Source organism: Urocampus carinirostris, chromosome 6 (assembly GCF_059441175.1).
Source record: "Urocampus carinirostris isolate Australia breed hairy pipefish chromosome 6, RoL_Ucar_1.0, whole genome shotgun sequence".
Taxonomy (NCBI): domain Eukaryota; kingdom Metazoa; phylum Chordata; class Actinopteri; order Syngnathiformes; family Syngnathidae; genus Urocampus; species Urocampus carinirostris.
Genome location: NC_142354.1, coordinates 9018469 through 9030998, shown reverse-complemented (window position 1 = coordinate 9030998; position 12530 = coordinate 9018469).

Here is a 12530-nt window from a genome sequence, read left to right as displayed (position 1 = left end):
TTTTGAATTCCCTCGTAACCTTATCCACTTGCTCCAAGAAGTCAAAACATCTTCCTCCCACTCGCTTTTCTTCACATCTCTTTTTTCCTCATCCTCCTCTGCACCCGCTTTCTCTTTTGCACAAAGAAAACTTCACTTATTGCAGTACACTTTCGTTTTTACTAGAAAAAGCAGTCATGTGAACAACTACAATAGAAATATATCGCTTATTGTTATTATTTTTTTTAGCTTTTACACAAAGCATTAGGCCCTCAACTATTGCAGGATACAGTAGACGGCATCCCAAAAAATGCAGTTCTGCTATTGGTCTGCGTAAAGGTATCAGGAAAATGTTGGTATGCTATTGGCTGAACTACTTCCCACAAAGCCTCGTTCTTCAAATCTAAATCTTTGTAAAGACTTAAAATACAATACCGTGTTTTCAGTACTGTATTTATTTGCTATGTGTCCCAACATCTTCTCCCTCCCTCTGCATCCACCCGCTACTCCACTTTACCACGTTAAAGGTGAATTCAAATTTTCCTTCTTATTTATGTGATTTAATCATATGCATGCATCATAATAGAAAACAGTTCTGTAAAATCAACTAAACAAACACAGGAATTATTATCATGGAAACATGAACATTATCACATAACAACAAAAATTTGTTAGAAACATAATTATCTTCCCCAAAACCATCACTGTCCTGAACAACCACACAGAGTGTTTTATATACTGATATATAATAAAATCCATTACATTTTTTATACATAGTTAAGATTATATTCATATTTCATTTCTTATTATACATGTGTTGGCCCGGAGAGAGATGGCCACCACTAGGCTGTACTTACTTACTTACTGCATATTACACATATTTAGTACTTACCAAGTACAATTTTGTTGTCTTTTTTTAATCTGAGGTACTAAAGTTTTTTCGAAATTGCATTATCTATTTAGCATCGGTTTTCTTTCCCCCTCTATATGGCAATACCCCTTTGGCATTGTTATAATTTTGGGATGGACCCAAATGAAGGGAAGCAGGAACTGAGGCCTGGGTGCCTAAAATAAGGATGTATTTACTAACAGAACCAGAACAAATGAACAAGCAAACAGGTTGTCACAAAACAAATCACCTGTCCAAACAAAATCAAACCTGACAATATACAAACCAGAAACAAGGACAAAAATTGGAAATGAAAATGCAAGGAACAAAGTAACAAAAATACACTGGGTCACAATACAAATAACATGACAAACAAAATCAAACCTGGCAATATACAAACCAGAAACAAAAACTGGAAATGAAAATGCAAGGAACAAAGTAACAAACATACACCGGGTCACAATACAAATAACATGAACAAACAAAATCAAACCTCGCAATGTCTAAACCAGAAACAAAGGCAAAAACTGGAAATGAAAATGCGAGGAACAAAGTAACAAAATACACTGGGTCACAATACAAATAACATGACAAACAAAATCAAACCTGGCAATATACAAACCAGAAACAAAAACTGGAAATGAAAATGAAAATGCAAGGAACAAAGTAACAAACATACACCGGGTCACAATACAAATAACATGAACAAACAAAATCAAACCTCGCAATGTCTAAACCAGAAACAAAGGCAAAAACTGGAAATGAAAATGCGAGGAACAAAGTAACAAACATACACCGGGTCACAATACAAATAACATGAACAAACAAAATGAAACCTCACAATGTCTAAACCAAAAATAAAGACTGAATGAAAAAGCAGATGACCCGACGCAGTGTGCTGTCTGAGCAGTTGTTATCATTTCTTGGGATAACTAAGTGTGTGGTAACTGGGCTCAGGTGACGTGCCAAATTCTAACAGTGATCCCCACTTTTGAATGGATTTTTGTTGTATCCTGGGAGTGAACTGTAGATACGTGGTGCTACACCTACTAAATAATGTCCTTGGGAAAGATTAGCAAAATAAAATCATTGACTACAATGAAATTGCATCCAATGCATTTTTTTTACAATTCGATTTGCTAAATTTACACTGCAAATAGTCATCCTTCTTGTCGCCCTCCAATATGTCTGAGCACGCAACGGCAAGCAGCCAAATGCGAAAGAGTTGGCAGAACGCCAAGGATTCTGCCAAAATTGCCTTGTGCAGTGATCGAGGCTAACGCCGCTAAATTGCATTAGCTCTCGCTCTTTGAGAGCTTTTGGATTGACTACGCATTGGACAAAAATAAGACGAGATGAAGTAAAGAGGCAAAAAGCCATCGCTCTCGGCGATCCGGCCGATGCCTCGATTCCAAGAACTCCGAAAGCAGGGGATGCAAAGGACGAGAAGCGATTTCGGTTGACGGGACACGCCGATTAGCGGCGCTCGTTAGCAAACGAGCTTCCTCAAAGAGAACGCTCGCTAATGAGCTTGCAGCTTTGACCCCGGATCACTGCAGTAGAATGTCTTGGATGAATAGTTCTGCTTTGGATTGGACCCCCTCTCTCGTTCCCCTTCGTAGAAATCATCCGGGACTTAAAGCTCATGTGTCAAATTCATGGCCCGTGGGCCAAATGTGGCCCGCCACATAATTCATGTGGCCGGTAAAGGATTTTATACATTTGATTAAAAAGGATTTAATACGATTGACTACAAGTTACATGTATTCAGTTTAATGCAATAAAGATATTCACTGACTGTGCTTTAGTTCAATGTACAATAAAAGGTCAGGGCAGGCTGTGTGGAATGTATAAATGGCAGTTGTTTTGTCTAGGACATTTCTGATAACCATATCCAGCTACCGGACTGACTGTGCAGAGTTTGTATGTTCTCCCCGTGCTTGCGTGGATTTCCTCCGGGCACTCTGGTTTCCTCCCGCATTCCAAAGACATGCATTCCAGGTGGATTGTCCCTAGGTGTGAATGATCGAGTGAGTTGTCTGTCCCTGTGTGCCCTGCGATTGGCTGGCAACCAGTTCAGGGTGTCCCCTACCCACTGCCCGATGATTGCTGGGATGGGCTCCTGCACCCCCACGACCCTACTGAGGATAAGCGGTGCAGCTAATGAGATGAGATATCTGGTAACAGGATGCCTGGGTGTGCCGACGCAGACCAGAGATTGTTGGGCACAAAACAACTGCCTTGGCACGCCCATGGGAGAAGCCGACACGCCATCATGTTAGGAATAATAAAAATCCGCCCCCGAGTGGTCGTTCCTGGTCATTTCTCTCTCAGAAAACAAGCACACATAATTTTTGGATAAATGTTGGTGGTGTTTTGGTTAATGAAGTAAGAACTAATTCGAACAATTTGGTAAACGGTACATTTGGATAGTTAAATCCCAACACCGGCGAGAGCTTAAAACATCCGAATGTCTAAAAGAGCGCTTTGACCTGAAACTACATTTCCCACAATGCCAATTAGTGAAATTGAGAAATACATTATCCTAAAAACGTCCAAGAAGATTGTCATATTTTGTTACCTCCACAAAAGAGATAAATCAATTCCTGCATAGTGCTTGTATCTCAAATTGCTTGAGCGAGTTTCCCTGATAGGAAATAACTGAAAACCAGTTAATTCGTTCGCGGCAACAACGTCGTGGAGGAGGTCGGCTTACTTTTTGGTTTTATTTCAACAGTCACTGAAAAAGAAATCGCTTTTAATATACTTTCAATCTATCGATCTACCCTGGTCATATCCCTCAAGAGGGGTGACCGACAGCAAGACAAACACGTATACGAAAACAAAGAAAAGGAAAAAGTAGCAAAAAACACACACAAACATATTTGGACCATGGCCAACCCAAAGGCTCAAACACCCAAACAAGTAAGGCACCTCAGCACCTAAGTCGGTCATGCTTTCGTCCCTCCAGATGAAACGGAAAAGAGAAAGCAGCCGTGTCACTCGGGTCAGGGTGACACAACACACTCTTCTACGACAGCTTTCACTGGTTTACCCCTGTCGCATCATACGGGTGCCCTGCCTATCCCTTAGAAGTACAGAATCAACTCGCATGTAAGCCTACTGCTTTTATTGTTTGATGTGCATTTATGTCCACCCAAACATTGATAATTATTTGATTATGTAGTTGATAAAAATGAATATGCTGGTTTAAAGCTAAAAATATAACATTTTTAAACCATTTACACTTCCATGGCAGACATTTGTCCACTTTTTCTACATTTGTAATCGTTTCCATCGTCGACTCAACTGTTTTTGTCGCAGTTTTCCACTCTTCCTTCCCTTTGTCACTAACGTTCTTGGGACGTGTTCTTATGGCCAGAAAAAGGAAATCAAACCAACAAAATCACCATGAAATGAGATGTGGTGTCACGGTTGCCATGGCGCCCAATTGGCCCCGCCCGTGTAGCGCCAGCTGCGGTTCGTTGACAGATTGGCTTGCCGTCTATTTAAGCTCAACGCTCTCACTCTTCCTTTGTCAGTCCGTCAACGAACCTCTGCCCTGCCAGACGTGGGTTCTGACTCGGTCCTGTTTCCTGTTGGTATTTCTTGTCCGGTATTGTTCCCGTTTATTTTGTCCTGTTTAATATCGGTTTCCAGTTTCGTTCCCGTATATTTTTGTCCTGTTTATTATTCTCTCCAGTTTTTGTTCCCTTCTAGTTTGTCCTGTTTAATTTCGATATCCTGTTTCTACACCAATCCTGTCTGTCTTGTCCTGTCCGGTATCGACCCCATCGGTTCGATATCTGCTCGGGCAATTGGTATCGATCTCGTCGGTCTGTGGCTTCCTGTCTTTCCACGCCAGACTGCTGCCTAACGTGCATGACTCCCCATTTCCCGTAGTATAAAAGCTTGTGCGAGAAAAGTCGCGCATTTGGGTCCTGATCCTGATACGGTTCTTGACACGTGGTCCCTCTCAAGTGCATCGGAAAAACAGTGCAATAAAAAAAGAACATTTGATAATTCGATTGCAGAAAATGTAAAACTGCTGGAAGGGATCATGTGACACCTTGACCGTATTTCTTTCTGTCCAGCGTCATGGAAAGGGAAGATGGTACGACCAGATAATGAATGTCAGAAATGCTCTTCAGAGGATGGCCAGTGCTCAAAACCTTCTTAAAGGGACGGTATGTATGATGAAGCACCTGACAGGGGCGAAAAAAATCTTCATGAAATGCAAATATCTCCAGCTATGAGAATATATTGAAATTAACATTGGTATGACAGTTTTTTTTACTGAAAGAAGGCTTTTGTACCACTAGGAGGCACTAATATGACACACTGTCCCTTTAAAGTATATCCAGTACATTGGTTCCACCTAAACTTATTGATGATTTTTGGAGATTTAAATAAAATAATCTTTATTAAGCTTGAAATGTGACAAAAGGTTGAAATGTTATAATTGTAAGCTTTGTTTCCATGGTTATCATGTCTTTCCTTTTTATTTTGCACCACTGCAAGCCTTGAAAGTACAGTAGAGTTCTTACGTGGCACACGCGATTCTGAACTGAATACAGAAAGGCAAAGGCATTGTGGGAGGTAGTTCAACCAAGAGAATAGCAGCAGCTTCGTGATGTCGATATGCAAACCAATAGCAGACCAGCAATTTAAAAACCTTTGAATTTCGTACGTTTTAGGAGGTGCGGACGTTCAGAGTTCAAGTCCAGCTACCACAGCCTTCCGGTGTGGAGTTTGCATGTTCTCCCCGTGCTTGCGTGGGTTTTATCCGGGCACTCCGGTTTCCTCCCAAATTCCAAAAACATGCATGTCAGGTTGATTGGCAGGGGTGTAAGCAATGCATATCCAAACTATTTTATTTGTAAGAACAGTGAAAATTATAATTTCAATCAAGTTATGGAGAATTTCAATAGTTATTTTGTAAATGTTGGACCAGAGCTCGCTGCAAATATCCCAGAGTGCAGTGGTAAACAATTTGAGTCACTAATAAAAATGAACTCCAAGACCATGTTTTTATCTGGGGTTACGGAATCAGAAATCTTAGACGTGGTTAACAACTGTAAAAACAAAACGTCTATGGATTGTTTTGACATCGATATGGTACTGATTAAGCAAATTATAAACAGCATTGTGAAACCATTGACCTACATCTGTAATCTATCATTTCTAACAGGCACATTTCCAAATCAAATGAAAATAGCAAAAGTTATACCAATATACAAAAATGGGAACAAGCACATTTTTACAAACTATAGACCGGTATCTCTGCTTCCTCAGTTCTCTAAAATATTAGAGAGACTTTACAATAATAGACTAGAACAATTTGTAGATAAACATAAATTGATTAATGAAAGTCAATATGGTTTTAGAGCAAACAGATCAGCAACAATGGCAATTATTGATGCAGTAGAAGAAATCACCCACAGTATAGAAAAGAAGAGATACGCAGTCGGGGCATTTATTGATTTAAAAAAAGCATTTGATACCATTAATCATAATATACTAATAAAAAAACTGGAAAGATATGGCATCAGGGGAGTGGCTTTGAAATGGTTTCAAAGTTATTTGACGGGGAGGAAGCAATATGTAAAAATGGGAGAGTTTTCATCTGAATATTTGGACATCTGTTGTGGAGTACCACAGGGTTCTATCCTGGGACCAAAGCTATTTAATTTACATATTAACGATATTTTGAATGTTTCAAAACTATTGAAAATAGTAGTATTTGCAGACGACACTAACATTTTCTATTCAAATGATAACTATATGGATTTGGTAACCTGTATTAATCGTGAACTAATTAACCTAAAAGTATGGATGGATATAAATAAATTATCTTTAAATTTGAATAAAACCAAAGTAATATTCTTTGGTAATCGTAAGGCAAATCAAGATTTAGAAGTAAAAATGGATGGTGTCACAATAGACATTGTATCAGAAATTAAGTTTTTAGGGGTCATAATAGACAATAAATTAAGTTGGAAAACACACATCAGACACATACAAACAAAGGTATCTAAAAGCATTTCAATAATTAATAAAACCAAAGTTCTTTTACATTATAATGCATTGTATTTATTATATTGTTCTCTCGTTCTGCCATATTTAACATATGGTGCAGAAGTCTGGGGCAATAATTACAAAAGTTCACTACAGCCCCTTTTTATCCTTCAAAAATGTGCAATAAGAAATATACACAGGGTAGGATATCGGGATCATACCAATATTTTATTCATGCAGTCCAATTTATTGAAATTGGATGATTTAATAAAATTTTTCACTTCACAACTGTTATTTAAGGTCAACAAAAACATAGTGCCAGAAAACATACAAAGATTATTCACTCGGAAAGAGGGAAATTATAACTTGAGGGGCTGTGGTGAATTCAAAATCCCAAAGGTGAGAACCACCAGGAGAAGTATGTGTGTGTCTGTGTGTGGAGTCAGACTTTGGAATAATTTGCAAAATGAAATCAAATAATGTCCAAATATCCATGTGTTCAAATTTAAATACAAAAAAGCATTACTGGCGAAATACAGAGATGAAGAAAATGGGATATGAGGGAGACTGGAAATACTGCACTTCAAACTATGGCTAACTTGTTGTTATTGTGCTATTATCACATCAGAACTGTTATTATAAGTATTGTGTTTATTTTTATTGATATTATCACTGGTGCCGCAGTGACATTATGCGCATTATGACGTTGAGGGATGGGTATTGCGAAGATTAGTGTATAAAATATGTGATTATTGTAACTATTATAATTATTGATATCTGACCTATGTAATAAGTATATCCATGAGATTTTGTTGTATTGGACACAAGAGGAGCTATCTATAAAATGTATTTAATAGGGAAGATAAAGGGGTAGGAAAAATAAGCATCTGCTTCTGACTACCCCTTTTCGAACATGTTGTGTGACATTATTTCGTTGTTGACTCATTGTTTTTGTCCTGTTTTTATTTTTATGTTCGAAATAAAGTTTTCATTCATTCATTCATTCATTCATTCATTCATTCATTCATTCATTCATTCATTCATTGGCCGGTCCAAATTTTCCCGAGGTGTGAATGAGTGGGTGAGTTTTCAGTCTCTGTGATTGGCTGGCAACCAGTTCAGGGTGTCCCCTGCCCACTGCCCCAAAGATTGCTGGGATGGGCTCCAGCACCCCCGAGACCCTACTGAGGATAAGCGGTGCAGATAATAATGAAATAACACAGGCGGGGACCAATTGAACCCTGGTGGCTCGCCACAGACTGCAATGGCATGGGAAACACTAGTGTCCTTTGAAAGACAAGACAGTTTTTCCTTCGGCATCATAAACAAAAAAGGAGCCATCACAATTTTTCTGGGGATATTTTCCATTTCATTGGAACAGGATTAAACATGAAAATCAGGGAACAATCGGCCTTCTAGGAAGGTAGTAACTAAGTGGCACCTGGCAGAGGACATATGCCACATGGAGGTCATTCCTGCAGTGATGAGGATTTTTTCTTTCTTGGCGATGTTGCAGGCTGCATTGCAATGAGCTGGGGTGCTGTTGGCGTGCCGAGACAGATGCGGGGAAAAAAAGGGAATGCGAGGGAGGAGAATGCCAGGGAAGCCAAGTGGCTAAGTATTGATATTGGTCAGGCCAATCAGAATTGATTGACGTCTAATAGAGGACGGCATTAAGAAGGAATAAAGGAGTCGGATTCCAATACAAATACAACATTGATCACTTCTGAGGTGGGGGTCCCTAAGCTAAAATGCCAAATAGCGGGGGAGAGAAACCTTTGCTAATTATATAACTCCTTCTGTACTTGAGATAATAACAGAATAACAAAATAGTATATAGTGAACTTATATACTATTTTATACGCAAATTTATTCCACTTATACTCAAAAATACTTGTCCTTCTTTGTGTCCCCTCAGCCTTGAGTGCATTTCTTTAGAAGGATGTCGAAACCGCATTTCCTTTGGAATGTGTCTTTGTAATTCTGTTTGTGTTTATAACATTGACTTAATCACCTCACCTGGGGGCAAAGGTGATGACCTACCACCCTTCTCCCAATGCTTCAAAGGACAATTGAGAAAATTGCATCAACACGGCGCGGACTAATCAGCCAGAGGCGTGATCATGGGGCGTGGACAATTGATAGATAGATAGATAGATAGATAGATACTTTGTTCATCCCCGAAGGGAAATTCACATTTCCAGCAGCATCCCTGAGCTGAGAACAATCGAGAACAATCGAAAATAACACGGGAGCTGCTGGAGTGGCTGCCATTCGTGACGGCGCCGGAAGAAAAGATTCAATTTGAATCATGTACAAACAAACAAACAAACAATTGAATCATGTACAAACTAACAAACAAACAAAATATTCATGTTTCAATAAGTGGAGTGTTAATAAAATGGGGGGAAAATAATTTCTGTTACTGATATAACCAGGTAAAACTATCCCATGTTGCATAAAAGGGAGCAACCCGGAAGCCCCCGTCATCTCTCCTGCACACGATCGTAATATTGGCACGGCAGTAAAGATCTGATTTGTTCAACTCTTTGATTCGGCTAATTAAATATATATGTGGACCATACTCGTCGTTCAGCTGATTAAATTTCCCTGGCTTTTGAATATGCTCCAACTGTAAGGGTTGGGCTCGGACACGAGAAGTGTCTTCGTAGTCAGATTTAAGTTTAATAAATGCTAAAACCTTACAATAGTCAGCACTTAATAGATGTATTATAAGTGGATATGATTTCCTTGTTTTATTTTTAAATATACATGGAAAGGAAAAATACAATTTTGTTGAATTTTCTGTGTGATAAGACTTGACCTGGTCCAGTAGAGTGAGTGGGTGAATGCAAAAGGTGTAGGAGACAGCGGATTACAGGTGAAACTGTTCTTTTTTGTGTTCATTTTCACATAATGTTTTCCTTTTTCCTCCATTCGATATAGCTGTTCTCTATTTATTCAGTGAGTAATTATTTTAAGTTTTTTTGTTCATATTTTACAATATCCTACACGTTTTCCTTAAGGAAAATTAGAATCTTTTTTCCTCGTTTTACCAGAAAAAAAGTAATAAAATAAAGCAAAATGTCTGTGCATTTTCAAGAAATATTTTTATTATATTTTTTAATTTATTATTTCTGTATTCATATACTCGCGTAATAATTTTAAGTTCATTTCCTTTAACGTTTTCCTCTTGTCAAATTAAAATGTTTTTTTTCCATTTTACCAGAAAAAAATAACAAATTAAAAACATTTTTTGTGTGTTTTCCAGTCATATTTACCCTTTTTTTTACTCTTTTATTTGTTTTCTATTTTCATAGTTGAGTTATTTTCTATTTTACTATTATTCAAACATTTTCCTTTAGCAAAATGGAAATATTATTTTCCTCATTTTACCAAACAAATAAGTTAAAAATATAGTAGAGAGTTTTTGTGAATTTTAATACATTTCTTCCTTTAAGAAAATATTTATTTATTCAGTAAAATATATTAAGTTATTTTGATTATTTTTGTGTGATTTCTTTTCCCTATTTTACCATAGTTTAAACGTTTTCCTCTACAAACCTTTTTGTGTATTTTCTATTTAATATTTTTCTGTATTCATTCATTCAAATACTTTAAATATTTTTTTTCTATTGTATTATTCTAGAAATCTTTTCCTGTCGTGAAATTGGAATATTATTTTGCTCATTTTACTAAAAAGGTGTTAAATATAGCAAAACACTTTTCTGCATTTTCACGTAATTGTTTTTTACTCTTAAAATATAAAATAATTCTCTCTCTCTCTCTCTCTCTCTCTCTCTCTATGCATGTGTAACCGTTGCCATGGCGCCCAATTGGCCCCGCCCATGTGGCGCCAGCTGCGGCTCGTTGACAGGTTGGCTTTCCTTCTATTTAAGGCCAGTGCTCTCACTCACCTTTTGTCAGTCCCTCAAAGAACCTCTGCGACGCGAACGTGGGTTTTGACTCGGTCCTGTTTCCTGTTGGTATTTCCTTCTCCGGTATGGTTCCCGTTTATTTTGTCCTGTTTACTATCGGTTTCCAATTTTGTTCCCGTCTAGTTTGGTCTGGTTAATTTCGATATCCTGTTTCGATATCAATCCTGTCCGTCCTGTCCGGTATCGACCCCATCTGTCCGATATCTGCTCGGGCAATTGGTATCGATCTCGTCGGCCTCTGGCTTCCTGTCATTTCACGCCAGACTGCCGTAAAATAAAAGGCTTTTGTGATAAACGTCACGCATTTGGGTCCTGATCCTGTTCCAGTTCTTGACAACATGTATATATTATTATATTGTTCAATCTTCTCCACTTAATAAATTCAAATCATATTTATCATCTTAACATGTATTTTCAAATTAAGAATATTGGAAAAAAATACTTCATTATTTTTATATTCAATAAGTTAATTGAGATAAGTAATCCCAGTACAACCCTAAAAACGAACAAATTTACCAAAAAAAAACCCACACAGAAGAACAACCAAAAAAACAACTGATAATCAGGGTTGGGTAGGGTTACTTTAACTGGATTACTTTCAATTACTTTTGGATGACTCCAATACCAAATACGCTAATAAAAGACAAAATAAACTAAATATGAATAAAATGATGACTCACAACACGTGGTAAGCTTTCTCTCCTGGCTTTGATCTCTTTGATCTCCGGCAAAACTAACATAAAATGCGACGGAAACAAAATGAAAATAAATCCAAACAGCTTGCCAACATCATTTTTGCCGTTCCGTGTATTCCGTTACTCCCCAAGCCTGCACAAAATTTAGGAATTGTATTTATATTTAGTTTTATTAGCATATTTGGTATTGGAGTAATCCAAAAGTAATTGAAAGTAATCCAGTTGAAGTAACCCTGCCCAACCCTGCTGATAATTGAGCGAAAAAAATAAAAATGACCCAAAAACGACCCCAAAATACCAAGAAAATGACCCAAAAACACGATGTGCCAAAACATAAAATAAAATGTAAATATTCGAATTGGCTGGAAAGTATAAAAACTACTGAAAATGTACTGAATCGTACAGAAAAGGGTAGAAAAGCTACTGAAAAGTGTGAAAAACGACTGGCACAGAACAAAGAGCATGAAAAAATAGTAAAAAGCATCCATCCATCCATCCATCCACTATCTGCACAGCTTATCCTCAGTAGGGTCGCGGGGGTGCTGGAGCCCATCCCAGGTATCTTCGGGCAGTGCTCATGGGACACCCTGAACTGGTTGCCAGCCAGTCCAAGGGCTCACAGGAACAGACAACTCGCTCGCTCATTTACACCTAGGGAAAATTTGGACCGGCCAATCAACCTGACATGCATGTCTTTGGAATGTGGGAGGAAACCGGAGTGCCCGGAGGAAACCCACGGAAGCGCGGGGAGTACATGCAAACTCCACACAGGAGGATCGATCTCATGACACCAGAACTGTGCTGCACACGCGCTAACCACTGTGCCGGCGTGCTTTCCTTTGTAAAAAGCATGAAAAATGAAAAGTAAGTATGTAGTATGTATTGAAAAGCATTATAATACTAAATATGACTGAAAAGTAAGACAATGAACCACTGAAAAAATGACAGAAAAATAAACCCCGAAAATGAAAAAAATTGACAGAAGACAGAAAATGATTAAAAAAATAATAA